This window comes from Mya arenaria, chromosome 8, assembly GCF_026914265.1.
Source record: "Mya arenaria isolate MELC-2E11 chromosome 8, ASM2691426v1".
Lineage (NCBI taxonomy): Eukaryota > Metazoa > Mollusca > Bivalvia > Myida > Myidae > Mya > Mya arenaria.
This window is the reverse complement of record NC_069129.1, coordinates 8,190,446-8,196,678: the sequence shown is the minus strand read 5'-3', so window position 1 is coordinate 8,196,678 and position 6,233 is coordinate 8,190,446. Positions and strand designations below refer to the sequence as shown.

Genomic DNA, 6,233 nt, shown 5'->3' with positions numbered 1-6,233 from the left:
TGAAAAGAGTAAAAGTATTCAGGTTGTGTTGGATCGCCATTATTACTAAAACTATTATAGATTTATTCTATATTCCAAAACGTTATAACACTGTGTTCAAATATCAAGTGAAACAATTTGACATATAGGAGACTGTTGCATGTTTAGGTCATATCTTTAAAATTTACGCTCGTTGCCTAATTTCATGAAGGAACCAACAAGAGCCAACAAGAACTTTTGCTACAAAAGTTAATGCGAAAAGTATTTAAGCCCATTAAATTTTGCCTGCATGTAAACAAATGTCGGAAATATTGTTCACAACTTGAGAAGCATTCAAATGCGATATTAAATACATAAGTGATATCTTGATATGACTATAAGTTGTTTATGTAATTTACTGCTAATACAATGCGCTTGATCATTTTGTATGATTTGAATTAGTTTTGTGTCATCTTATTCTTTTTGCTTATTTAAACCTGACTTGGTTGACAGTTAGACAAATGAAAACTACACGTTAGCGAAATTGGATAATGTGCATTACAATGAAGCAAACACAAAAAAATATTCGAATGAGCGCATCACTTTAACTAGAAGGTCAGTTATCCACCGTTGGTCAGTTGTCTCTCAAACTGTTACTCTTTGGATCGAAGGAAGCCTCATATAAAACGAACAAACTTATCTTTGACAACGTTCAGAACTATATACGTCAATCTAAACGTTTTTAAATACACATTCTAACTAACCTTATCCCGATCCCGATCTGACCAGTGCCTGTATCACCCCCCCCCCCCTCATTTCACCTTCCTTTTCTTCTACCTTTATCCTTTCTTCCTTCTAACAAACTGATTACAGACTTAATCAATTTGATTTTTACATACCAGAGTTTTCACCATACGACTAAAAGATTACATTTATTCTAATTACCGCAACTTGCGGGCCAGCATAAGCAGCGTGAATGACTTACAGAAGCGAGACATATTATAAGCCTTAAGGCTTTCTACTCAATTCTGTTTACACTATTGTTTTGTGCATATGTACATGTTCATTGTTTCAATGCACTATATATTTGGTCTTTGTAAACTTTGATTATGCTCAAATTTGTCGAACTATTTGTAAATATTATATCGAAATAAATATTGTTTAAACCAACTAGCAGGAAATAAACAGCATATATCCATAGACATTTGATGGAGAATAGAGCTGTTCCAATCGGTATTCATAATGATGGACCACATATCGTTATGTGTTTCTCTATTTAACGGAAAACCGCATCGCTAAACAATCTAGAGTTATTGTCTGTAAATATTAACAGAACCCATTTGGTTAATTTCGTGTCGGAAATTAACACATAAATATATTTTTACCAGACACCATTACACATCGCAAACAATAACTCGCATTGCCAAGTAACTTTCAAGTCAGACTTTTCTTTCCTCAAAATACTGCTTTTTACACAGTGTTCTTGAAAAGAAATGTTAATACTTGGTCCGTAAACATTAAGGCCTTGATTCTGATACTGAAGCTCAAAACTGCAAACTTGCATGAACATGAACAGTATCTATTAGAAGAGTATTCATGTTTAAACTGGCATTACATGTTGCAAATACTATGTTTAACAATGATAAATATTAATATACTTTTTTTTCAACAATGAGTTCATCAAAGCAGATAATATTTAATGACATTTGAGAATTCGCTTTTCTGAGTCTGAGTCTCAAACCCAGACCCGAGATGATAGTGAATATGGGCCAAGAACTTAGTTCGGTGGCAAGAGTAATAATATGGTCCAAACGAGAGTGTCCACGCGTTTTGCTTACATTCTAGACGTTTTAATAATAAACAAAAACATGAACCTCTTTCGTGACAAGTTTGAATATTGTGACATTGGGAATTTCAGTAAAATGCAGTTTATTTTTAAAAAGTATTTGTGGTCAATGAAAAACATCCGTTAAAACACATCTTTTTATACAATTATATAACGGATTTCCTTTGAAATATTTGCCTTCTGACTTCTTCAAAATCATAAATTCCGTTTCCTGACTACCAGAACATAAGGTATATAACAATTATATATATATGAAAATTTTCTCCTTAAAAATATTTTCAAACAGTATTATTATATACAACGTTTATATGGAAAACGGCAGGGCGAAGTTGATTGTATCGTTAAAAGAAGTGACCAAGCTTTCAATCCACGAGAATATCACACACACCTCGAATGTTTGAAGAAACATGGCTGGAAATCTTAAGACCAAATGCAAAACACATTTTGTGTTGACAGACATCCAAACGACTAAATTGTATTCTATTTTAGAAACTGCATGTCCCAATACACATTTTGCAGCATATTAAACTGTTGCACGAGTATATCAAATAAAACAGGTTCTCATATATTCATCGTTTAGTACTTGTATTGATATGTGTCATTTTAATGAATTGATAAACGATTGTTCTAGACTTTGTAAAACATTTTTCACAACCATCGACCTTTTTAATTCTCAGATAGTGACAAAATTTCAATGTGGTGTGATAAATACATGTAATAATTTAACGGTATTTTGTACTAGAACAACGACTAAAACATTCATGTTAAAACCGTGCTTTGAAAATCTTCAACAAGGAAGACTTTCAAAAAAACTTGGTTTTTTCTGTGGACTGGAGTGCTATTTTCCTCCGTTTCCGAAGCTTGGAACAGTTTTGAATCTATGTTTGTGTCAATTATATAAATTGCATTGCTCCGGTTAAAAAAGTGAGAATTAAACAACAGACATAACCTGGGTAAGTGCTGATATTCTTCATAGTATTAACAAGCTCAACAGAGATTTTTAATGTCTGTAACAAAGATAAATCCGATACAAGTTTGCATTGTTTTAAACAGTAAAGAAACATAACACGAGATATTATTCGGAAGGCTAATTGAAATTTCAAAAATCATGATGTTGTTACATTGGTCTTAAAATTAATGATGATATGTGTGTTGACAAGTTGAATGTGGCAGAAAAATTAAAATTTTTTATACAACTGTACCCACTAAACTACAATTAGCTTTTCATAAATTTGGGAATAATTTTGTATCAGCAGTTTACAATTACATGGTGTTTTACCAACTAGTTATTCTTTTTCTGTAATATCAAAGAACAAAGTTTTAAAATAATTTAATAATTTAATTGCAAAATAAGCTACTGGTTTAGATTGTATTCCTTCTCGGTCCGTGAGGGATACTGCTCCCATAATTTCCTGCCCCATTACGCATGTGCTATTGTTCACTATTAATCAATATGATTTTAAGTCGGCAAGAGTAGTTTCCCTTATCAGGAAAAAGATAAAGCAGAAGTCAGGAACTTTCGTTCCGTGTGGGAAGTGTGTGATCAGTTTGAACAGTATCTTAAAGAGAAAAATAGACTGTATATAATTCAGTCTGGTTTCAGAAGTGGTTATTCGACAGTCACCTGCCTTATACACCTTGTATACTATATTAGGTTTCAAATGGATAAGGGTAATTTTGTAGGCATGGTTCTCCTGGATCTCCAAAAAGATTTCGATACTGTAGACCATTCCATTATTCACATGAAAATGGAAGCTTTGAATCTGGATCACAATATTATCAGATGGTTAGAATCATATTTATATGATAGACACCAGCTTGTGGATTTTGCTGGAATATGTAATTGAAATGTCTGCTGTGGTAAACAAAAACACTTACTTTATGCAGATGTTCTGGTATATTTGTTGCATGTCAAAATAAGTTATTTAATGAAAAGGAGTTGTCAGATGATCTGGAATTAGTGAGTCAATGGTTAATTGATAATAAGTTGTCTTTACACTAGGAAAAAACAGAGTTGTTTGGCTCCATGCCTAAATTTCGACCAGATCCTGTTCTACATAAAATTATAAATTGTTATGCCACTCTTATTGAGCAAGCTTTATCTTCAAATACCAAGGTGAAATTTTGGACCAAAATCAATTATGTGAGTTCATGGCCTGTTCGGTTATAAATTACGCTTAAGCAAGGTTAAACTTTTTATGGAAAAAGTGATTACCTTTCTCAACATAACAAAAAGCTCTTTGTTATGGCCCTAATTCAGCGTCATTTTGTTAATACTGTTTTTTCTGGTACTATGGTTTAGCCAATTATGGAAAGATAAACTACAAATAATGCAGACCATTTTCATAGGGTTTGTTCTCAACTTGGAACAAAGGTTACATATTGATATTGAACATTTTGAATTCCTTAACTGGTTAACATTTGCAATTTAAATTAGTAAGTATTTCATGTTATAGTTTTCGGGTCATTTTATGAAATTATAAGCAATTTATCTGTAATTCTGCTTTGTTTATGATTTTCATTCTACGTTATCCTTAAGTTTTTATTCTTATGACCAAATGTGTCTTTTTATGCTTTTGTCTGTAATATAATTTCGATATTTTTTGTCTTCTCTTTGTCAGCTTAGCCATTACAAGGACCACAATGGAAATAAGGGTTATTTTCTCTTTACTGTGGAATCCTTGGTATGGATATGTGTGGCATGGTTTTCCTAACTAATGTGTGTTTTAAATATTTTATTTCTGTATTACGCTGTGCTGTTGTTATTGCCATTATTATATAATAAATTCATATACAAAGAGGTACGGGTTTGCTTATTGTCTTTAAAGTAATGTAAGAAAACTAGTATGCTGATCGTAAATCGTAAATTTCAAAACAAAATACTTTATACAATGTTCCACTTGTGGCACCAAATGAACTTTCAAAAATATCAATAATACGCCATTGCTCGAAGCAGTAACCTTTATATCTCAACTATGTATCTAATATATATCTGTGCAACGCTGTTCATTGATAATTAACGTAACAATTAAAAGTATAACGCCCAACGTGGGGCTCGAACCCACGACCCCGAGATTAAGAGTCTCGTGCTCTACCGACTGAGCTAGCCGGGCTATATTATGTAATTTTATGCCACATTAAAGATTCGTAAAATGACGGTTTGAACTAAATGCGAACCAAACCATGTCCAATTTAAAGAGTTTTTTTTCTATTCAAATGCCGTTAAATTATTCCTATCTGTGATATTCTGTATTGCTCAAACATAAACCTGTAACTAGTTTACGTCATTCCTATAACAATGTTCAGACGAAAATTACGCATGTTGAAGGATAAAAATCCGGGTGATAGGAGGAAAAACCTCTACTATCAGCCGCCGTGTAAGATAGTGGTACTCTAATCCTCGTTCCAGATACTGTAACTCGAGTAAACCTTATTTCATATTAATATGCTGCACTCGTGTTGGGAAGGATTCATCTTCACTTCAGATCAATGTTTGATACGTATAGTGTTTTATAAAGTTTACAGGGAATTACGTAGTTTAGTCAGCAATGATTTGAATCGTTTCGAGGTAAGTTCAACGATTCTAAATAGCCGTCAAAGTAGTAATTCCATCAACGGAAAGTGCAACAGTGTCAACGCTCCGTGGAGCTGTGTAAACAGATCCGTTTGGTTGACCGGTTAGTGCAGTGGTTAACGCACTAGCTTCTCACCTAGGCCAGCCTGGTTCGATTACCGGCCTGTGTTGGCATGCGATAGTGGTACGTGGACACCAAGCCGAACAAGTGGGTTTCTTCCGGGTTCTCCGGGTTCCGCCATAACACAAGACCACAGTCTCTCGTAAAATTCTGCCACTGCCTAAAGTGATAAATATAATTTTGCAATAACTTGTTTCAGAATCGTTGTAAAGATAATTTTAAATTAAACGAATCAATTCCCTGGAAATATTTGGCAAAATTTCATATTTCTATAAAGAAATACCCAGAAAATTAATACAAACAATTGACAATTTGAACAAAGACAACCTTTCAGGACTTTAACACATAAACTTAACTACAAAATGATTTATCTCAGTGATGTAAGGCCAATCTCGCCCACCATGCTTGTCGTTGAGGTACTTAACATGCTTTGTGTGTGAAATGACTTTGAATTATTTACACAATGGAGCTGCATGGTAAAGCCAATGACCAAGATCTAATTTAGATGCACATAAATCAATGCCATTGACACATTAACCAAGAGAGACATCGTAGCAAGACCACATACATTTACAGAAATATTAAACATTCGTCAAAAGAAACCTAGGTTTATATTTTGCATTGCAAGGGATGAAAGTGTTCCAAATGAAATTAAATGAAAAAGCAGATATCACTGTTCCGCTTTGAATTCTCGATGTATACTAATATTTATTGAAAAGGTTCATTTTCTATAA

The 6,233-nt window shown here is 33.2% G+C and overlaps 1 non-coding gene across 1 annotated transcript; it reads right to left on the bottom strand.

The window, feature by feature from the left end:
- Positions 1-4,844: 4,844 nt before the first annotated feature.
- Positions 4,845-4,917, bottom strand: Trnak-cuu (transfer RNA lysine (anticodon CUU)). The gene has a single exon. It is a non-coding gene; the product is annotated as a tRNA-Lys (tRNA).
- Between the last annotated feature and the right edge of the window lie 1,316 nt (positions 4,918-6,233).